At 30.7% G+C, this 24,731-nt stretch overlaps 1 protein-coding gene across 1 annotated transcript in view; it reads left to right on the top strand.

Annotated features, from left to right (window-relative positions):
* Window positions 1–2,678: 2,678 nt before the first annotated feature.
* The window catches only part of LOC117173825, a 114,545-nt gene continuing 92,492 nt past the window's right edge, over window positions 2,679–24,731 (top strand). The window contains exon 1 of the mRNA XM_033362469.1: window positions 2,679–2,894. The gene's annotated coding sequence lies outside the window, so the exon portion shown is untranslated. The remainder of the gene's footprint in view (window positions 2,895–24,731) is intronic.

Genomic DNA, 24,731 nt, shown 5'->3' with positions numbered 1-24,731 from the left:
TTAAAAACCAAAGCGAGCATCGCTTTTTTTAAATTTCAAAAAATTACTTCTATTTAGGGATTAAGAAGACCAAAAAAAAATAGGAAATACCACTAAATATAAAATCATTTTTCATTGTATTTTCTCTATGAAATAAACCTTTCAAAAGTAAAATCACGCATTTTCTTGATTGATGTGAAAAATCATTTTATAATTGGTGGTATTTTCTATTTTTTAATTTTTTTTGGGGTCTTCTCAACCCCTAAATAGGGGTAATTTTTTGAAATTTTTAAGAAACGAAAAGCGATGCTCATTTTAACTTCCATTTATGAGTAATTTGATACCTATTACATAGTTTTATATTTTTTCATTAGGTCGCTAGAGAGGTCCAAAAAATAGGCGAACTTCGAAGGCACCCTTTTTTTGCCGATACCGGCAAAAAAAACAGATTTGGATTTTTTACGCTTTATACGGAACGTTTTATGTATACTGATATTACACTTTATCGTCGATTAGTGACTCAATAATTAAGATTAACGATTCATGGGGGCGTGGAGGCAGCCCTTTGTCTGTTGACAGACATAATGTCGTTTAAACCCCTACCTCTTTTAAACGTCTCGTGACTGGTCTTTCACTGGTCACATAAATATTCTTTGTCAAACACCTACCTCTTTCCATCGCCTCTCGGAGGTGGGAAGGCACCCCTTTGACTGGTCACGGAAATAATTTTTGTCAAACCTCTATCCATCGTGTCTTTTGGGGGAAAGTACCCATGCGACTAGTCACTGAAATAAATTTGGCAAAAACCCTATCCCTTTCCAACTTCTCGTGTGGGCGGGAAAGAACCATGCGACTTTCCACAGAAATAATTTTGGCCAAAATCCTATCCATTTCCAACGTGTTATGAGGGGGCGGAAACCCTGTGACTGGAAGCAGAAATAATGTTATGTACAAAAATAATAATAATAATAATAATAATTTTATAAAAATGTAAGAAAATATATCGTTACCTGCATGTTAATCAGTAATCATTTTTTTATACCATTTTTTTAGTTACGTTATTGATAGTCATTTTTCAGATCGATTTCATTGATAAAAGAAAATACTGATTAATAAACGACAGAGTGCAAGAGATTCGAAAAACTTTACAATTTTATCCATCTTTTCAATTGAAAGGAGCAAGTGATTTTGATTGTTTCAATAATTTCAAACTGTTTTTCATAATCAATTGTACTGTTAACATTCTTTACCTGCAACATTAATTTCGGAAAACAATAACTTTTCACGATTTATGGGATGATATAATATAAAATTGAATAACAATGATTCTTCTTTTGTAGAAGAAGCTTTATCTTGTCATATTTAACTTTTTTTTAATTACTTTTTTTTTGGTTGATAATTTTTTTATCTGAAAATGTGACTGTTTCAATTAAATATTCCATCATTTTAGTTGAAACTTCATCTTTTAGGTTGAGCATTAATTTTGTTTTAAACTAAAAGTGTAACAGTTCAATTTTTGGTTTACAATTTATTCTTTTTAGATGAAAAATTAAAGTACTATTTTGTTGAAAATTCGGTTTTATTTTCGGTTGAAAGTGAATTTTTTCGAATTCGAAATTCAACTATTGGGTTGAAAAATGAACTTTTCCAGTTAAAGATTCTTTTTTTTTTTTGCAGAATTTAATTTTCTTAGTTTAAAAATTAATCTTTTTGGTTAAAAATTGAATTATACTTGTTAAAGGTTGATCATTTAAATTGAAAATTCAACTTTTTTTGGTTTATTTTAGATCAATATTCATCACTTTGATCAGAAATTGTACTATTTTGTTGAAAATTCGGTCTTATTTTTGTTGGAAGTAAATTTTTTTTGTTAAAAGTTCAACTATTTGGTAGAAACCTTGTCTTTTTTAGTTGAAAGGTCAACTATTTTGTGTAAAAATCGCATTGTTTAGTTGAAAATTAATTTTGTTGTTTGAAAATTAAACTACTTGGCTGAAAACTAAAACTCTTTTGTTAAAAATTCATTTTTTTTCGTTTCAGATTTATCTATTTCAGGTAAAGATTGAGCAATTATGTTTGATGAGAATGTAAAAATAGTGTTTGAATGGGAGGGGTCATCTTTGTGACGTCACAATGGGGGGTTCAAGCTTTGTGTGATGATCTGTGACGAAGAAGGGGAGGAGTGGAAAAAAATTAAAAAGCAAAGCTTTAAGTCGGGGGGGGGGGGGAGATTTCAACTATATCTAATTAACGTTTTAATAGGCTATGGAACCCTTTTTTGTAGGCGCACGGCAACGGCTTTGACTATTTTTTTCATAATAACCAACGTCAGTCACGTGACAAGTGCACTGCAAGCCGTCTGCATACTGCAACCCCTAATGTAGTGTCTACTCGCGACAATGCACAAGTGGCAAGAGTCGCCCCATGTGGCGCCCTTTGGGGAATGAAGCATGCGAAGGGTTAGGGGTGGGTTTTGCTTTTGTGTTTCATGGTATCACGTCGGATGCACTACGGCGAGTACATGCAAGTACATGCGTCTATCGAAGTACTTGGTGTGCAAAAGGTGAGGAGGCCGAAGTGGGAGGCGGCAACTTCCAGTAGAAGGGGAAAACGCGGCTATCCCTCGTCGCGGTCGCGGCGGGAAAGCTGCCATACACTATACAGTATAGCCAAGTTGAGGCAAGTGGCCACATGGCACCGGTCAAACCGCTCGCTCTTCTCTTCTATGGCTTGTTCTATGAATGAAAAAAATATTTTTTTATTTCTTTCGAGACCTCTTCCCGCGAATCTACCCATCAGTGTTTCGTGTCCAAGTGTTCTGAACTCATTGTGCAACTTTCAAGTGAAATTTAACATTTTACCAAATTTGATTTGTGTAACTATTTCGCTGCGAGACTTTATTTGGATACATGAAGGTGGGTTTTAGATTTTTAATGTGGAATTGTTGTTTTGGTTAAAAAATAATCTTTAATCGATCCATAAAATAGGAGCCGTTTATAAATTACGTAAAGTTTTTTTTAAACATTTTGAACCACGGTCTCCCCCATCCTTTCTCTTACGTAATTTTTGCCAACTAAAATTTTTTTCCTGAATTTATTTAGGGGTCATTCAAAAATAACGTAAAACGATTTAGGGAGAGGGTTGCTTTGGTGACATTTTACTCTTTCTTATGAATGAACAATGTAGCTTCACTTACAACTAAGTAATTGAATTTCCAATAACAAATTATTTCTCAACTAAAAATGTAATAGTTGATATTTTAACCAGGAAAATGTTTTAAAATTAATAACAGTTGAATTGAACCAAAAAAGACGAATTTTCAACAAATGAGTGGAATTCTCAACTAAAAAATATTTCTCAGTCAGTACAAATAAATTTTAAAAAAGAATGGTTTTTAAAATTTTCAATTTACTACCAAATTGTTAACACCTTAGGGCAAAAAAACGAATTTTCCATTCAAAACAGTTTAATTTTCGACCTGTTAATATGAAGTTCCAAATCTGTTGAATGTTTAATCCAAAAATATGCATTTTCATCAAAAAAGTTATTTTTAACCATAATTTTTCTTAAAAAATCATCCTTTTTTGTTGAAAATTCAACTGATTTCTGGAAAATTTATTATAATTTGCCCTTATGGTTTTAAATTTTATCTCTTTTGGTAGAAATTTAATCTTTTTAAAAATGCAATTATTTCATATTTTTTTGAGAATCCACGATTGTTTGAAAAATTCAACTATTTGGCTGAAAATTCACACTTTAGGTAGAAAATTCCAGTTTTTTTTAAAAAGTCATCATTTTTGGTAAAAAATTTAACAATTTTGTTGAACATTCATCTATTTGGATTTAAAATTTATATTCTCTGGTTGAAAACTCAACTTTCTTCAAAAAAATTACATTATGTGGTTGAAAATACAACTGATTCTTTGATTTATTTTTTGTTGAATAAATAAATTAATTTGAAAATTTTAAATTTGAATTTTAAAATAGTGTTCCGAGAAAATGAAAAATCGGTTTTGAATATCTCTGGATAATTATTAAAATATCGATTTAAATTGTGTTAATGCTGAGTTTTTTTACAAGACTTTTTCTTCGCAAGATGGGGGTCTAGGAACTTAAGATCGTTGATCCAGTGAAGATATCCTCATAAGTTTAAAATTACAAGTTGGCAAGACTGCCCATGACGGTCATGGAGAGTGATTTTATGAAAGAATCTAGTTTCTCCTCCGCGATTAACTTAGTTTTAGTCAGGCTTCTGTAGTGAAAAATTTTCCCTGCCCGAAAACGAATTCAGAGGGGGATCGCCTCCCTTTTCCATCCCGCTTGTACGAAGGGAGAAACCCCTAAAAAAGCTCAGTTTCGAGAGGCATCTCGGAAAAAGAATGATGTAGTAGTGTAGTGTAGCGCACGTATAAGTTGGACGGCATTTATCAGTCCCTTCAACATGTGCGAAACATGCAGTAAATCCAGAGTCAGCATGCTTTCTGAGGGTCTGTTAACTTCTCCCATAAAATATATGTGTTCCTGAAAGAAAATACTTTAGGCAGTTTAGGTACCCAGTGTACCTAATCCGAAACTAAACTCGAACTAGAAAATAAAACACTTGCGCTACACGGGCGATTATAATTGTTTTGCCACACTCAATTTTTAGATTAAAATGCAACATTAATAATTATCTAAAATTTTGTTATTTATCAGTATCTGTTATGTAAAATAATATAAGAAAAGCAAGAACAATATTTTTGATAATTGATGCAAATTGATTCACTGGAACCTTGATTTGTGCATAGCTGCAGGCATGGCCTGCAGTGGCTTGACTAAGCACAACATCTCTTTTCAACACCACGGCGCCTCTAACTACGACACTGCGGTGGATATTAGTGTTAGGAACGCACAAATCCAGCTACAGAAATCCAGATTTCAGTGTATTTGAAATTAAGAATCTTCAACCAAATAAATTAATTTTTAACCAAATAGTTGAAACCTCAACCAATAGAGATTAATTCTTAACCAAACAATTGTAATTTTAAACAAGAATGATGAAAATTATACAAAATTTGAACATGTGTTTGAAAACGCGTGCGCATAGTGAAAGTTGTGAAAACAACCTAACCTCAATTCAGATTTCGGTTATTGTGATTAGTTGTTATTTGAAAATCCCGCACTAAAAAGGACTTCCGTATTCCTGTTGGCCCTAACGAATCGCAAACTATGCCTACAAGGTTAAAAATTTAAAAAAAAAGTTGAAATACAAATCTTTTTGGCTTGAAATTTCAACAATTTCATTGATTTTTTTTCATTCTTCACTAAACAATTTTTGTTTGATTAAAAATTTAACTATTTTGTTGAACATTCGTTTTTTGGTTTTAAAATTCAATTCTTGTTCTACAAATGTCTTGTTTTTTGTTTAAAAATGCAACTGTTTCGTTAAAAATGTAATTGTTTCGTTTGAAAATGTACTTTTTTGTTGAAAATTCAATTGTTTTGTAGACAATTCGTTTTATGTACTTAGAAATTCAACAGTGTGGTAGAAAATTAAACTATTTGGTAGAAATTTTCATTACTTTATCAAAACTTCATTTTTTAAATTATGTATTTATTATTTTAGTTATAAATTCTATTATTTTCTTGCAAGTTTAACTGCTTTATAGAAAATTTGTTTCGTTTTTGGTTGAAAAATTAACATTTTAACTAGTAAGTTAATGTATTTTGTTACAAATTAGTCCTTTTCGTAGAAAATTTATCATTTTGGTTAAAAATGTTGAAAATGCTCAAAATCCATAACGGTAGCCTTGTTGAAAATGTATGTATTTTATGAAAAATTCATCTTTATTGGTATAAAATAATTTTTTTCGTTCACAATGCAACTCTTTCATGGAAAACTAATCTGTTTTTCGTTGAGGATTCATGTCTTTTGTTAAAAATTTGCCTTTATTGGTCAATGCAAACCATTTTTTAATTGAAATTAATATATTTTCCGGGTTAAAATATCAACTATTACATTTTTTCTTGAAAATTCATCTCTTCACGTTAAAAATTAGTTTTCCTGACTAGAAATTTAACTATTTAGTTTAAAATTAATTTTTTTGTTGGAAATTAATATTTGCCGGTTGAAAATGAAATATTTTTCGGTTAAAATGGGTCATTTTCTTGTTAAAAATGATAATTTTCCTGCTAAATTCAAAGTTTAAAAGAAAATAGTTTATAATTATAAATTATTTTTAATGAATATTTAAATGTTCCATTTTTTGTTTAATAGTGATCTTTTCAAGTTTACAAATTCAACTGTTTGGTTGAAAATTGACGTAATTTGTCGAAAATCCGTATTTCTACTTTTTTTGTTGTTAAAAAAGTAACTTGGGTTGAAAGTGACTTTGTCTTGTTTGATGATTCAACTATTTTGTTAAAAATTTGTCCTTTTTTATTAAAAGCAACTGTTTTTTATTTGAAATGAAAATATATTCCAAGTAGAAATATCAATTAATTACATTTTTTAATGAGAATTGATCTTTTATGCTTAAAAATTAAACTACTCTTTCCCTTTTCTCCTCTTTTTAAATAATAATTTAATTATTCTGATGAAATTAGGTAAATATATTTAGTTTCAAAGTTATTTTTTTGGTAAAAATTCAATTATTTGGTTGAAAGTTGAACTGCTTGGTTAAAAATTCATTTTTCTTGTTCCTTATTCATCTCTTCAGTTGAAAATTTAACAATATCGATGAAAATTCAAATATTTTAATGAATTTATTATTTGGATGTTCGGTGTTGATCAGCTCTTTATAAGTAATTAATTATAACTGTTGTTCGTTTTTTTTCTCTACATAAGAGAATTCATGTTTTTTGTTTGAAAATTCAACTACTTGGTGAAAAGTTGAACTAATTTGCTAAACTATATATATTTTTAAAGTCATCTTTTTAGTTAAAAATTAATTTCGTGGATTGAAAGTTGGAGCAGTTTGTTGAGAATTAATGTTTTTCATAGAATTGTTTTAGTGTAGGATTCAACTATTTTGCTGAAAATTCGCTTTTTTGGTTAAATCTAACTGGTTTTTATTTCAAATTAATATGTTTTTACTTAAAGTATCAAATATTACATTTTTCGACGAGAATTCATCTTTTTGGATGGAAAATTCAACTGTTTCGTAGAAAAATCGTTTATTTGGCTGGTAAACAACAATTTGCTAAAAATGCAAACTATCTGGTTAAAAATGAAGTTTTTAACCCTTAACTGGCACAAATCCTTTTTAATACGTAAATGGCACAATGGGTGTTTTTCACCCCTTGTATTCAAACATGTTCGCGCAGCCGGTATTGAATATTTTTGCACTACAAAATTCTGTAATGTAGTTTAAGATATGTTTTTGAAATAGAATCGGTTGGAGAGTCATTAGTTAAAGTTAAGTTCGTTAAAAAAAAAATTTGAAAAAAATGACAAAAAGTTAGTTTATTTACTTAAAAATTCATAACTAACGTAATTTTAAATGTTTTACCTACAAATTTAGGGCTATACTCTGAAAATACTACACTTTAAGAAAAAATGACTGCATCATTGATGCTTCCAAAAAAGATATTCATTTTGTAAAATGAAAACCCAATTTTATGGTAAAATAAAATACCATATTTGTCCATGTTCAAATCAATTTATTACATTCTGATCCTATTGAGAAGGTATTGATTTTATGTAAAATTTCACTTTGTTGGTTTTCATCAAATCTCCACGCTTTGAGACCCTCTGAGTCAGAAAAAACGATTTTTAAGAAGGTGTTTGCGAGCATGTCCGTCAGCCTGTAGTCTGTATTCTGTAGACACGATAACTTTCGAAAATGGATCAGATTGAATTCTGCTTTAGCACACTTTTTTAAGGCCTAAAAATAAAGAAAGAGATCCTAAACCAGCTATTTTGGATGCAAATTCAAAAAGTGAGCGCATTTTCAGAATTTTTGAGATCACATTTTTTTAAGATTCAAAAATCCTATGTACTGTTATTCATAGTACTCAGAAATTCAAACAATTTATCCCTATTCATTTTTTCTATACAAAGGAAATGATCAAAGTTAAAGCATTTTTTAAATAAAAAAATAAAAATAGATAAAATAACACTTTAACCCAAACAACGCATAATATGAGAAAAAGGCAGAAGAAAAACGGTGATTTTTAAAAGCCGGACAAGATTATCATAACAACTTTTTTAATTTGTTCGACAAGTTGAAATTTCAAAATTTGATCGTACCAAAAATAATGAAAAATTCAAAAATTTCATTTTTTTTTGTCAAACGATACAAGATACGAAAAAAATGAATAAGCTAAAATTGCGTGCCCTGAAAAGATCTACAAATTTTTTATGAATCACTCTTCGATAGGACGCGTAGTTTTTGTTTTAGTCGTAAAAAAACATTAAAAATAAAAATAAAAATTGTTTTGGAGTAAGGACACAAGCTACGAAAAAAAATTACACAAAACTTGTTTATCCAGAAAAGAGTTACAAATTTTTAATAATTATTTTGTATAGGATTGGCAGTTTTTGTTTTATGCGTAAAAAACAATAAAAATAAAAAAGTTAATTTTTTGACAAACTACACAAGTTATGAAAAAAATAAATCGATCAAAGTTATGCTTCCAAAAACTACCGAAAACTCATTGGAATTTTTCATGAATAACTTTTGATAGAACACGTAGTTTTTGCGTTGGTCGTAAAAAATGAGATTAAAAATTAAAAAATTAAATTTTTTTGAAAAAACAACAAAAGGTACGAACTAAAATTAACAGACAAAAGTTGTTCGCCTAAAAAGATCGATAAATTTATTATTAATCATTTTTAGATAGGACGAGCAGGTTTTCTTTCAATCGTAAAAAATAAGATTAAAAATAAAAAAAACTAAATTTTTGGAACTAGGCCAGAAAAGACGAAAGAGGACATAGGATCATATATAGGATCCTATACAGGTTCCTGTATAGGACCCTAAATAGGTTCCTGCATTAAACCCTATGCAGATGCGCAGCAGTTTTTCATTAATCGTAAAAAACAAGATTAAAAATAAAAAATAAATTATAAAAACTAGGAAATAAGAATTAATATGTCTCAATTTGTATGCATATTATGAATTGTAATGATATAAATTTATTGAAATGATACATGTTTCAGGGCAGCTTACAATATAATTCAAAGCAAAATAAGAAACAAATATTCAAATAATCATGATAAATACAATTTGTGCCATATTTTGCAATATATGAATAAGCAATCCCAGGCAGAGTTGCATAACGAATTTATTGTATTTGTTATCAAAGTGTTGTGCATAATGTAGAAAAGCTGACATTTTGGACAGAATCGAGTACAAAGCACGAGATACATGATGAGAATGTGTTCGGTTAAAAGGCCTGTGCACGAATGCGGGAGAAATGCTGAGCCCGGAGTGCGAGAGCTATCAGTCGCGCGCGGTAGATGAATTTACCAAAAAAGAATTCACAATCACAAAATTACAGTGGTGGATGTTTTGAGTCTTAATTTTAAAATGTTTGCGCAAGAATGTGCGAAAATATAAAGACCGAGCGCGCCAGGAGGATGTGCCCGCACAGCGGGCAGATTTTTTGAATTTGAATGCACAAAAATAGTTATTAAAAAATAAAAAATACAAAAGTAACATAAAAAACAGTTTTTCAAAGTTGTAATTACTCTTTCAAACTTACACAGTCGCTGCAAAGGCCTGCGCGGTGCTCATGGCACATCGGGCGATTACACGCGATTGCAAGCGATTGCTTGTTCACGAAGCAAGCGACGTCGTACATTGTAGGCCATCTGACGGGACAACGGGTATTTAAAACCCCACAGTTTTACAGGGTCTACTTTGAGCGGGTGCCCAACGTATGATGACGTTTGCCGCTCTATACTAACCCACTTTACCTTTAGTTAGTGATGTCAATCACTGGTAAAAGTCGACACGTGGTCCATTTTCTTAAATTTAGTACGTTTAATTTGAGCTCTAAAATTTTTTGGGGTATTATTTACCCATAGTACCAGTTCAGGGTTAATTGGAGAATTCATCTATTTTCGTAACATACATCATCTTTTTTACTAAAAAATGTAACTGTTAAGTTGAAAACTTAACTATTTTTGTAGAATCTTCTTTGTTAATTACTTCATATTTAAAATTGTTCAAGTTTTGGGCTTGCAATATTTAAATCGTTTAATTTTTAGATTAGTTTAATTTTGATCTCTTCCCGGGTGAAAATTTAAGTCAGGAGCTGGCCGGGGAGCTCGACTTTAAGTCGGGCTGTGGCCGGGGTTTCTGGTGGGAATCCGGCCAGCGTCGTCACGCCGCGCTGGCCAGCGTCAGGCCATGGATCATGGCCGAGGGCTGACCGGGGAGCCCGACCGTAGCCCGGACGGGATCAATTGGTGATTTACTGGATTGAAATAATTCGAGTTTCAATTGGTCGAAGAGCATCTGTCACTAAATTAAGGGATCAATTTGATTATTTCTTACTGCAGAATTGAAGTATATTAATATATGAAATTCCACACGCCCAGCACACAGACAACATTAACTATTTTCAAGTAGTCGTTGAGAGACAAAAAACAGTATTTAAAAAATAAATATTAAATTATTGCGAGTATTTTGACTTTAAATATCAATATAGTCCTGTTTAAAGGAAATACATATATTACATTTTTAAACATTATATTACAAATAAAATTTCTAACGCTACGGGGTATCGAACCTAGCAGTCGGGAGTGCTAACCACTACGCTAAACCGCCAAGTTCAAACTTGTTAAAAAAAACCATCCTCATAAGCTGTAGTTCAGAAAAGTTAAAGTACCAATATCTTAAGTTCTCTTTTTATAATTCTTTATTATTATGCGACCTTATGTAAATATAAAATACACGAACTTTTAACAGGAATACCAATAAAATACTTTTTAAATAAATAATTTAAATCGATTAAACTTTTTCTTCGTGGGATATTTTGTTTTTTTTCCGGTTGTAGACTACTTGACAACCTTTTATAATTACAGGAAATCTAATTTTTTATGAACACTAAAAATTTTTGACGACGGAACTCAGAAATTTGATCGTGAATGTTGTTCTTTCGTGCAAGGTTTGGTTTTTAGGTGTTTTATACTATTTTGCAACGTTTAAGATTGTTGCGAAATTTAAATTTTTTCTGAACATTTGCAATTTTTCATAAAGATGGAATTTATAATTTTTCTCTTCAAAAAATTTAAATCATATTTTTCAGAAATTTTGAAATTTGCATAAGGTAATTTTAAAATCACGCCAAAAAACTAGTTGTTTTGAATTTTGTTGTCATTTGCTTTTCATATTGTATATTAGGTATTATATTATTTTCATTTATTATTAATCATTTACAAAAGTTCAAACAATTCTAAATTTAATATCTGTATGTTTTTTGCCGTCATTAATTTATAGTTTTATCATAATCTCTATTTTAAAATGTTACCTGTACATTTATCACGATTCGAGATTGGTACACGTCCACTTCTTAATGAAATTATTAAAAGTAATTAAGTTATAAACAAAGTTTAACAATGTTATTATTGCCAATTAGCGCCCGGCCAGCTACCGTCTGAGCATTCGATCATAAGATTTGGCCGATCAGAGCCCAGTCAGTCCCCGACTGGGGTTTTCAGATAAATTTTGCCTAGCGAGTCCCCGACCAGCGCACTTCTAGGTTCTTAAAAAACAAAGATGGTCCGGCTAGTCCCCGACCAGAAACCTTGTTGTACTAGGGCTAACCCGGGCTATTTACACACTGGTTTTGAAATAAACCTTTTCGAAGCTTATGTAAACTTTATCTCTTTAATTAGAAATCGACTAAAATTTTAATTTTCAATTTCAAACGCTTCATATTTGACAGTCCTTTCAAAAATAATAAGTTTACATATAAAGCCAATTTTTGGATGCAAATTATTAAGCTTAATTTTTAAAATTTTCATTTTATAAGTTTTTAGTTTAAAATTGGTTAATTCTCTAAATAATAAACTGCGACTATGAAAAAAATCATAAAATAACGTAAAGTTTAATTTTCTGGTAAAAAATGAAGTAAAATAAGAGTTTGTTGAACCGAAAAAAAGTTTATCTTAACTTTGTACGTCGATTTAAGATGTAAATTAATGTCATGTTCTTCTTGACGTAAAAAAGTGTGACAACTCTGAATTTGCACGAAACTTGTGAAATTGCGACAAGAAAGTTTTACTGTTATGCATTGTACACGAACTTCTCGGTGTGATGGCTTTTCTGCAATGTATAATTATGGACCGTAGTGCCTTCGTTAGATAAAAATCAAGTTACGAATGTAAAAAACAATCTAATTCTTAAAAAAAAATACTCAGGATGTCCGCTGCATTAAGAAAAGCAGGAAATGAACGCGAATTTTTTGGAGAATTTATTTTAAAAAGTTAAGTTCAATTGTTAACATTTTCAATTATGAAATCTTTCAGTTTCCAGTGCTTAATTTTAAAATCTATTTCTTTAAAAATTGTTAATTTTGTTTCTTTATTTTCAAGCGTTCATTTTCAATTTAAAAAATTTTTTAATGCGTTTTTGAAGATTGTCAAGGAGATAATCAGAGTAGTGATTTTTTTTTAATCTCATAAGTTCTCTATTGAGTATCAAATGATTATTTATTTGCCAATGGCGACCCGGTTACAAGAAAGTCGAATCATAAATAAATATATGACATGAAACTTTTTAAATTAAATCCTCTCGTAAAATTGTTTAAATATAACATTTTAAACCTTGTTTTTTCAACTGTTCAAAAATTGAACATTGAATTGAATTTCTAATAGTTGAAAATTTGGTTGTCAATTTTCTTCAATATTTTCAAACGATTGAAAACTCAATTTTACATTTCCTTCAATTTTTAGTTATTGGAAATTTCAGAGAAAAAAAACGAATTATGTATCAAAAGAGAATTTAATAAATAAAAATTTAATTTTATAAAAGTTGGTGTTAGAAAAACATTGATTTTCTTTAAACGAGTCGCCATTGTCAAATTTTTTTTGGCAAATTAATAATCATTCAATATATTCCTATGGGAATTTATCAGATTCAAAAAAAATCTCAGCTTTGTTGAATTCCCATGTATAAATAACAATTGAACTATTAATTTAAAAATACCTAAAATAAAAATATTTCAACTTCTAATTTAGTAAGTGTTTATTTGAAAAATTAATCTGTTCGACTAAAAAAAATTAAATATTTGAAATATTTAGCAATTTAGCTACATTGAATTTGTTTAATTGTAAAGTCTTCTATGTCATACGTGTGAATTATTGGGCGTCTAAATTAAATATTTATTAATTAAAATTTGTATAGGCTTAGAACACTTTAAATGCAAAAATTTGTATCTATAAGAGTTCGAATTTGTTTACATTCATTGACCGTGAAAATTGTTTGCGAACTCCAAAATAACCGAGAAATGACAGGGAATTTTGTTTCCTCGATTAAAACAGTCATCCTGATACTCCTACTGAATAAAAAGATAGTTAACAAAATAAAAATCTGAAAAATTAATTAAAAGTGATTTCTAGTTTCGATGTTGATGCTTTATACTTTTTAGAACTACATAATTATTTTCAATTCCCCTATAGAGTTTCGCTAGAAGATGATATGAGTGTACTGAATTTTTGAATATCTGTTTTTTAAATTTATTGCACGAGTCTTCTTGAGCACGGGTTTTCCTTAAATTAATCATAAGGGACGTCTGGGTTTAAAATACGCGGAGAGGCATCTGCAATCGATTTTTTATTTGCCCTATGAGTTCTTTTTCAGCGTCTCTTTCTGTTCGAAAATAAAATATATCCAGTTTTATTGAGTCTTAAAATTATTTCAGAAGACAATAATGCTTATGCTCCTTTTTCATTATTCTTTTTCAAAATCCCCTATAGTCCCTATATTTCAGCATTTTGTCCATTTTTCCCCTCTTTCCCTTTAAAAAAAACTGGTGATCAATTATCAAGAATTATCAGAAACTCACAGACACTAAAAAAGAAATTATTATTGTAGCTTAGAGAAACTAATATTCAAAGAAAAAAAGAAAAAAGCAAATTGTGGACCAGTTGCGCAATAAATAGAAAAAAATCTATAGTGGTTGATTCAACAGTTTCGCGAAAGAGAAAAAATCTCACACTTGATTAAGATAGTTTTATTGTTATAAAATTTAATTTATAAATAAAATTTTATTTTTTGTTTGAAAAAAGTTATGTAACAATATGTCTGGAAAATCTTGCAATTATTCTTTTAGTTAAATGGAAATTTACATTTTTAAACGAAAATCATTATATATTTTAATCCGTTAACCGAAGGGGGGGGGGTGATCTGACCCAGGCCGAAATTTCAAATTTGTGCCATTTGCGAACTATGTAAGAAGACCGGTCTTTATCCCCATCTAAAAAATTGTATTTTAGGATAGAAGCCTCACGCATAGTTTCGAGTCACTTGTATCCTTCAGTCAGCTATACTAGGGTGCAATCAAAGTGCAATTTGGGTCGATTTGACCCCCCCCCCCCACACACACACATACGGTTTACGTATATATTTCGACAGATCACACTTGATGTAAGTTTACTATTTTTCTTTTTTCTGTACTAGCGGGAGTAAAGTGAATCCACTTAGTACTCCTTATAAGTCAAAGTTTAAAAATTCATTATTTATTACATTTCAATCAAGTTAGAACAATAATGTCGTGGTCCTCTGTGTACATATTTAGATCAAAAAATAATTTTTCCATTGAAAACCATACTCTTCCCCTTTAATTTCCTTTTTGAACCGTTCAATTTCATTCATTTGTCTCTGAGTTATGAATTTTTGAAAAAAACTACTTTCTTCTGTGAGTTTATTTGTTTATTGTTAATTATATCCTCAATAATTAAAAAAACACATATTGCGAAATTGTAACGTTAAGTAGAAGGTTCAAACAAGAACCATGCATTTTTTCAGATTTTTAGGAACACGTTTTCGATTTTTTTAAAGAATCGGGTCGAATCGACCTCCCCCACCCCCTATGGTTAAGTGGTGCAAAAAACCCTATGGTAAACGGGTTAAAGGTCGCTATAATTGCGTCATGTTGCATCACATTGCGCAAGTTCTATGTCAGTGTTTTAACGGCCCTGACTATTTGCGTTCGGTGACCCCGATCAACCCCTCTTTAAGTCGAATGTCAAAACCAAGACGTGTAACTCAGGGTTCGAGTGTAGTTTGAATAAAATTCGTAGTTTTTGTCCAGTTTTAAGTTATATTAAAGTTTTTAATAGGAAATCGATTATTTAAACGAAAATTATTAGATTTCGAAAAAGTTGTTCACTTCTGAACAATTTTTTGTTATATTGTGTTAGTGATCTTCGACGGGAAATATTGATATTTCCAATGAAAAAAGTAGGTTTCAAAGAAAATTTACGATTTTCAATATCGCGTCAAGTTACGATGGTGTGTAACAATTGAAATTCGTATTTTTAAACACAAAAAAAAACTTGAACCATTTTGAACTACGTTAGTGATTTTTGTCGGATATTGAAATTTTTATAAAAAAATCGTTAGACTTAAAAAATAGGATTTATACGTTTGTAAAAAATTTTAGGATATGTTGTTGGTTTACATCGAAGATTTGTATTTTCAATCAAATATCAGTACAATTTGAACAATAATTATTATCTTTTAAAATTTTTTTTACGTTAGTGTTTTCCGTCGGAAATTTATATTTTTAATTAAATTTTTTTATAACAATTTAAGGTTATTTTCGACTTTTAGGTCGGAAACTGGTACTTTTTGTGAAAAATCATTAGATATCAAACAAGATAAAAAAATAGTGTACAATATTGTAGCTTAAGCTATAGCGGTTTTCATCAGAAATATCGATAGGTATAGATTTCAAAGAAAATTTTTTAATTTTTAATATTTTTTTTTATATTAAAGTTTTTGTTGTTGTTGAAAATTGGTATTTTTAATACCAAAAATAATAAGTTTTTTTACATTATCATTCAGTCATTAAATTTATAATTTTTTTACAATTTTAATTTTTGGTTTTGTTGCAGTTTTATTCCGGAAATCGGTACTTTTAATAAAAAAATCATTGGATTTCAACGAAGACAACAAATTTTTGAACTATTTTATAAGAGTATTTTATAATTACAAGCAGTATTACACATAAATTATGTTGTATTTAATATTATGCTATTATCTTTTATTTCAAAATCTTGTATTACCTAACTTGGCTTTTGCTATTATATATCGTGCCGTAAACCTATTATTTCTTATACTAGGAAAAACTTGCAGACTTTCATTCAACCTGAACGTTCATTTCGCTAACAGCTTCTTTAGATCTGAGATTTTTTACACTAGCAAAAAACCGTTTATTGCGATGAGAAATTCGGTCATCAATTGAATTTCAAATTTCACCTGTTCATCCGTGGGTAACGAAGAAAGTAAAAAAACTCTAATACTGCATTGAAGGTTATAAATAATCAAGAAAATATTTAATTGTTGATTTTACTTTTCTGGAAATCAAAGAAAAAAATTTTCAGAATTGTCTGGATTTAGAGTTTTTTTGCAAATTAGCATAATTTGTTTCCTGTAATAGAAACTATTTTGTAGCGGGATGCGCAGTAATTTAAGAAACTTTCCCGGTGCAGCCAACTTTGCAATTTCCGGTCATCGACTAAAGTCGCGCATTGCTGCACGCTTAACCAATGTTCATTCCTGAGCTCGATTATCATAGCAAATATTGCATCTTGGATGAAAAGGGGGATTATTCCTGATGTGTTTATTCACCGGAAAAAAGGGATGATATATATTTATGAGGGGGAAGTTATTTGATGAAATAAGAGGTGCGGTTTAGCGATTTAAATTAATTAGAATTTAATTTTACTTGTAGATTTAGGAACTGTTCAATATAACCATCCAGCAGTACGAACAAAGTCGAATAATTCTTAGATTGAATGAATGTTTAATTTGTTTGAAAAGAAACAAAATTATTATAACAAAATATTTATTTAAGGTTCGGATCGTGCAACTTTTTCGACTTTTTATTAAAAAACGACTTTTTGAAAAAAAAACCAGAACAAAACTTTTAAAATTGAAATTAAATACTAGAAAAAAGTGTACCATTTTAACTGTTGTGTTGAAAATTCACCTTTTTGGATATAAAATTCATCCTTTTGGATTGAACGGTCCTCTTTTGTGACAGGAAAGTAATATTTTAGGGTTGAAAACTAATCATTCTTGGATAGAAATTTCACTGCCTTCTACAATATTCGTCTTTTTGGCATAAAAATTCAACTATTTGGTTCTTTTTTTAAACGATCAATTTTGTTGAAAAATCAAATTTTCAGGCTCATGATTAAACAGTCTTCTAAAAACTTCGTCTTTTTGAATGGAAAATTAATCTTTTGTAATGAAAAGTCACCTTTTTCGCGCTTCAGAATGATTAAATAATTAATTATTTTAATTCAACTATTGGTTTAAAAATTCAACTTTCTTCGTTGAAAATTATTGGTTTTTTTTTCAAGTTCAACTTTTCAGTTTGATAATTCAACTTGAAACTTTATATCTTTTGTATTTGAAAGCGATCAAAATTGAACAATTATTATTTGAATTGAAGAATATTGAACTTGAATCATTTCAGATTAATATTACGAAAATAGATAAATTTTCAATTGTTCAAAATAAAAAAAATTGTTTAATTGAAATAATTTTTAAGTCAGAGCGATAATAACTTGACAATTTTAAACTAAAATTGAGTGTTTTGACAATTTTAAACTAAAATTGAGTGTTTCGCTAAATTACAATTAAAATTTCACGCGATATTTTTAGAAATTTTTTTTTGTTGGAAAACAAGTGCCAGAAAGCAGCACGGACCATTTTTTTACTACCGACCGCTCGTGCCTTTTTCGAGCCGTGGTTCTGAATTCTCGGGTGGCACCTGGCACGTCCTCGACAGCAAAAAAAGGGTCCTGGCTGCTTTCTGGCACTTGTTTTCCAACACACACAAAATTTCGAAAGATATTGCGATTTTCAAAAAAATAAGACTATGACATCCTTCCGGGAGATTGGAAATAATTCCAGAGTCTATCCATTACAGTTTACAGTTTCCGTTGCTTTAACCCGCGTGGAAAAATGTCCGGGCAGTCTGGTTACAGGTCTGGCCCAGGTGTGGATTTATCAAGACTTTCTAGTCTGGAAGAACTGATGTGGCTCAGGTCTGACGCCAGTCTGGCTCAGGTTTGACTTTATCTAGACCTTCTAGTCTGGAAGGTTTGTTCTGGCCCAGGTTTGACACTGATCAGCTAGCCAGGAACTAAAAGAATCTTAAGTTCCATCAGAAAATTTTTTTGACATACTTCACAAATATTACAGGGTGTCTAAAATGATGAAAAATTAGACATTCAAAGTATAAAAACAAGCCCTTTTTTCTATCACCTTGACAGTCTGGGCTGATCCAGGTCTGAAGCTGATCAGCGAGCAAATAGAAAAAAAACTTAAGTTCCATCACCAAATTTTTTTTTGACGTACCTTGAAAAAGTTACAGGGTGTCTAAAATGATAGAAAATATGCAATCACTGTGAAAACACGACTTTCCTTCTTATCATCTTGAGAGTCTGGTCTGGTCTAGGCCTGGCGCTGATCAGCCAGCCAAGAAAAGATCTTATTATTTTTGGAACAATATATTAATCCAGCCAAAAGTTAGCTGTAAAAGCAGAGGCATAAATGTACCAAATCTTTATTAAATTATTAAATACATAGTAAGTACAAACCTACTTTATATGTATGACAAAGGAAAGAGTATCAGTAACTATAATTGAATTTGTTGATTTTATTGATGGCAGTATATTTTTGACGTAAAATCAGAATTCTTACTGATTATGTCAAACATGTACATTATATATTTTTCTAGGAAATCATGTTTTGCTTTTTGAGCGTATTCTCAAAGCGTATCCTCTAAACATAGACGATATGATTCTCAACGATAAAACTTTAATCGATCAGCCATTAACTAGTGGCTGATGAGCCAATAACTCGCGGCTGACCAACCTATAACTAGCGGCTGACCAGCCTATGTCTAGTGGGTGACCAGACGGCCTGGCCTCGGGCTAACCAGAAAAAACGTTGCGCTTTTGGTCAGGCCCAGGCCAGACCATCTAGTCAGTGCCCGGCCTGGAAACCTGGCGGCCGCCTGGTCTGGACCAGGCCAGTGTTAGAACATTTTTCCACACGGAAATATCTTTATTAGAACTAAATATAATACAGTTGTACATTTTTGTACTTTTAAGCAATAATTTTTATTATTTCTTAAATTTCTCAACTGCAATTTGTCCACAACAGTTTTCCTCATACTCATGGATTTTTTCAAATTTTTCTCATCGCCCCTTGTATAAGAAATAATGCTCTAAACTTGACTGTTCTTAAATGTACCCGAAAATCCTTACTTTTTTTTACATTTTTCAATCTGCAAAGCACATTTTTTATTCACATAAACCTCTTCCAGGTCATTTACACAGAACACTTTTAGCTTTCATATGACTATTTTTTTGTTGCGCTAAAATTTTGGTTTGGCTGAGTTGTTAAGCTTCAAAAGCAGATGCCTAACATTTTCTCGCCGATATTAATAAAATATCTTGCTTCTGTTGGTTGCACTGATTTATGGTCTTGTCTTAACTAGCTGGACTACCAAAATGTTGGTTGGACTGATCTGTAATCTTGTCTTAACTGGCTGGAATAACAACACGTCTTGCCTTTGTTGGTTGGACTGACCTGTAGTCTTATCTTAAATGGCTGGACTACTAACATGTCTTGCCTCTGCTGGTTGGACTGATATGTAGTCTTGCCTTGACTGACTGACGTGCCTCTGTTGCCTGAACTGATTTATAGTATTGTCTAAAATGGCTGACCTAATAACATGTATTGTTTTTGTTGGTTAGACTGATCTATAGTCCTATCTTAACTGTCTGGATTAACAAAATGTCTTGTCTCTGTTGGTTGGACTGATTTATGGTCTTGTCTTAACTAGCTGGATTACCAAAGTATCCTCTCTTTGTTGGCTGGACTGATCAGTAGTCTTGTCTTAACTGGCTGGACTATTTAAATGTATTGCATTTGTTGTTTGGACTGTTCTGTAGTCTAATCTTAATTGGCTTAACTACCCAAGTGCCCTGCCTTTGTCGATTGAACTGATCTGTAATTTTGTTTCAATTGGCTAGACTGTCAAATATCTTTAATAGTACAGGTTGCCTTTTGCCTTGATTATTTTGAAAAATCTTCACATTGTCAGGACAGTCCCAATACATGGCCCTTAGTGGCTGTAGTGATTTCTCCTTTGATAACTGAGCTGATCTACAGTGTTGTACTCACTGACTGAATTGTTTTCTACCTTGGATATTTCGAACAGTATTTACATGGTGCTCGCAGTGATTGTGCCAATCACATTTTACTAAAATATATTTGCACCTTATCTTCAATTTTTAAGCAGGACATTATATTTGCTTGTGTTCATACTCTTAATTTTTGATTGGAAGGCGTTGAACTATATTACATTGCGATTTCAGCCAATTTAAATGGGACCCCAGTTTAATGTAAAGTGTTCGAGGTTTTTTCATAAAGAATATTTTCGAATAACAGCTTTTGAAGCTTTTTGTTTTAGAATCGCGCATTCAAAACTGTAATTTTATATTGATGAATTCAAACTTGTCGTGTTAAAACTTAAGCAATTGCAAACTTTGGTCAAAATTTGAAGCATTCTCAAGTTAGTTCTATTTACTCCAAAATATTAAAAGTAATTAATTTTAATTTTTTTTCAAATTTCTAATTTCTCAATTTTAAAAATTCAATAATTTTTCTTAAAATGTAAAATTAATAACTGGCAAATCAACATTCACGTTTGAGCAATTTGAAAAACTCGTAGAAAGGAATATTGCCAAATTCAAGCACATAATGAAGATGAAACTGAAAAAATTTAAGATATTTTAATAATTTCAAAATTTTTAAACCTACGCCAGACTTATTCAGCAGCATTAAAATTTATACTTGACATGAGTAAAAGTAACTGTATCTTCAAATGTCAATCAAAAATTGTGTTTTTACGACAACTGAAAATTTATCATTGTTTTCTCATTGCATTATTCAAATTAAAATAATTATTTTGGAAAACCAAGACTTGTTCCTAATGTTAATTTTAACTTGTTCCATAAATAAGAATCGATATTTAATTTATTATATAAATTTATTTATAAACTTATAAATTTATTGTATAAATAAGAATCGATATTTTGAAGTTTAGCCTTTGGTTACGACTGGGTTGAAGTTGGCTTTTTTGACAGTGCTCAGTTTTAAATTTGAAGTATTTGGTTATTTTAATTTTCTTTACAAAAATGTCAGTAATTACAAAATTATAGAATAAAATGTGTAACTAATGAATTCTGTGATGCTTATATTTTAGGAAAATAAATTGAAAAATGTACGATTCAAATGGTATTAAATCCCCCCCCCCCACCCGTTTTTGTCAAATGTTCACGTTTTGAGACTCCCTGAATTCGAAAAACCGGTTTTTACGAATGTGCCTGTCGGTAGTCTGGCTGGCTGTTTCCACAATAATTCTTGAAAAATTAATGTATTAGATTGGTCTTTGGTACACTCTTTTAGTGTCCTAAACTAAAGGTCAAGTTCATTAGCCAGCCATTTTGGATAAAAATTCAAAAAGTGAGTACATTTTGAATATTTCTGAGACCACTTTTTTCAAAATTCAAAAGTTTTCTGTACGGATGTTTATAGTATTTAAAAAGTTGAACAATTTATCCTGATGACTTCTTTCATGAAACCAAAAATTACCAGAGTTAAAACATTTACAAAATTCCAAAAACACACACGAAAATGAACCTTTTAAGTTTTAAGCCAAATAAAAGTCGATATGAAAAAAAGTCAAAAGAAGAATAATTTTGATTTCTAAATTCCCTTCAAGATTATCATAACAACTTATTGAATATTATTGATAAATAAAAATTTCATATTTGACAGCATACAAAAAAAATGGAAAATCCAAAAATTACGTTTATTCATGCAACAATTTCACAGTATTTCAAAGATTCTCAAATATATAAATGCATTTAAAATATATATATATATTTAAACATACATAATTTAGAATTAAAAAACGGTAAGGCTGCTCAGCAGACCGTATATGGAATGTTTAAATCATTAAAAACATGTTGGAAATAAGCAAATTCAGTTTATGGAAAAACGACCAAAGTTGCAATAAAATGTTTAATACATTTTTTTAAGAATGCGCATTTTTTTAAAACGCGACAATGAAATACGTGCAAGTGAGGCAAGTTATGAATTATGATAATATACATTTATGGGAATGATATACAATTTCAGGGATAAACTCGAGTGCGAAGCACGAGATAACTGATGAGAATGTGTGCCTTAAAGCCGAAGGAGCTTTAACAAAAGAGAATTCACAATAACCAAATTACTGTTGTCGATGCTTTCACCGCTAGTTTTAAAAAGTCTGTGCGCAAAGATCGAGCGCGAGAACCAACAGTCGCGTGCCCTAGGCGCGCTCAAACTTTTGAGCGAAGCGAGCCGTGTGTTTTTTAAAAATGGTATAATTTTCCTTTTAACACTGAAATTTCTCGTTTTATCTTAAACGTAATAAAATAAAAAAAAATCTTGATTATAATTCGAGAAAAGCAACATTTTTCACAAATTCCCAATTTAAAACGTGCGAAATGAAATGAATGATACACGGAAAAAAAATTCTTGAGGCGAACGAGTGAATCGAGAATATATTAAACTCAAAGAAAGTGTACGCTTGGATTAGGTAAAACGTTTAGTTAGAAGAGTTACACATTTAGTTACTTTATGTAAATTGTTCTCGTAATCAGGAATTTGGACAAAATTGCTAAGTTCGAAAGTTTATTATTTTCGAAAGATTATGTATAATTGTATTATCTGCAGATTAGAAAAAAAATTTAGTTGTTATCGAAATATATTAACTTACAGTAGTCAATTTTTCGTCTGGTATCGCGAAAATGAATTTCCCTGAAATCCGTGTAATGCATTTGGAGGTCAAGTTTGTTGTTTTTATCGCGTTTCTTGATATTTCAATATAGTAATCGCCTACAATCGAAACAAATGTAAATTATTATTACTGCATCACAAACTTCATTTAATATTAACATTCGCGCAATTTTTAAGTGGTAAAAAGCATTTAATTGTCCAAATTAAATCTCAACTGTCACTGCTCCCGATTAGACCGTCGCCATTTTATTTCGCTGCTCCCATAATGCACCGGTGCTCTTCCGATAATTGCTTCAGACACTCTCTATCCCTATTATAGCTATGCTTATTAGGGGTTTGACTATACGATATCCCTGGTATATGGAAAATGGTCAAGGATATTCATTTTCGCTGATCCAGGAATCTTTCTAAATTCCTTCGTTCGTTTTCAGCTAAATGTTTGGCTATAATAAGGAATAATATCCCTGTCACAGCTAGATTTTTTTTACCGTGTAATAATTAATGAGCCGTAGATTATCAATAGGTGAGAATATCAGTAGTTAATTATTTAAGAAGCATATGTAAAATAATATATTTGGATTTACAGTTGTGAAAAGAATTATAATGTTGCATATATGTTTTTCGAATCAATAAATCGATTATAGATTCTGAAATCCCTTATTTCCCTATTATTATTTTATTTATATTTAATGTTGGCACAGGCTTAAGGTGGTTACTGCCCAACATGTCGAAGGCATATTTGGTTTAGAGTTGTATTTTATTTCATTATTTTTCACGGCGCTGTCTCGGTATATATCATCAATCACGGGCCCATTTTTATAACGCAATCAAGTGATCCGATGAGAGCAGCGTGCCCCGGCATATTGGACAAAGTCCTATTTTTACCCCATCATTGATGGACTGGGTTGCAGTCAAGTACACGGTGGGGGAGACACCTACAGCTTAAGGTGGGTTCTGAACCACCAGAACGTCGGTAAAGGTACATAGAAAAATTTCCAGAGGTACCAGCTCAGGGATCGAACCCCGGACCTCTGAGGTGAAGTCCAAGTGTCTAACCAACTGAGCCACTGAGGCTCTTTATTATTGTTATTATTATCATTATTATTATTATTATTATTATTATTATTATTATTATAGATTATTTGTTCAAAACTTTTACTCGGTTGAACCCGGTTATACGTCATAGCCACGGACTAAGTCAAGTGACTGATGAGATTAGGATGTTATAAGTCAATCCAATACGATGTTTGAAACCTCCTGCGATGATGTTATAGGTATACAATTACGAGCGGCCGCTAGTATTGGAGGTGACTACAGTCACCTGTATTCAGTATCTGAAATGAATAATAGATTTTCGCGAGAGAGGAACGAGGAGCGAATATAAAGATAGAACTGGGTCGCGAGCAGATTCAGTATGGATCTTTGAATCTTTTCAGTAACACCATAAACCTAACACAGTTCAAGAAAATCCTTTGAGATTTAAATCTTCCAAATCCTCTCTAAAGTTTCGAAACAATGGTTTGAACAGTATGTTGTAGCAATTTCTATTTTAATCTTCTTATATATCTTATATTCTAATAAACTTTCTTTTATGTACTACGAACATCTTTCATCAATTTCTCAGGGAGCCGGCCGTAATTCGCACATAAAACCCGGAAATCGGGTAAAAGTCAGGGATTTTGAAAAAAAAAATCTTGCAAAAGTCTGGAAACTTCAATAAAG

The sequence above is a fragment of the Belonocnema kinseyi genome, chromosome 5 (assembly GCF_010883055.1).
Source record: "Belonocnema kinseyi isolate 2016_QV_RU_SX_M_011 chromosome 5, B_treatae_v1, whole genome shotgun sequence".
Taxonomy (NCBI): Eukaryota; Metazoa; Arthropoda; class Insecta; order Hymenoptera; family Cynipidae; genus Belonocnema; species Belonocnema kinseyi.
Note: the sequence above shows the minus strand (reverse complement) of the source record. Positions and strands in the feature narration are given on the sequence as shown.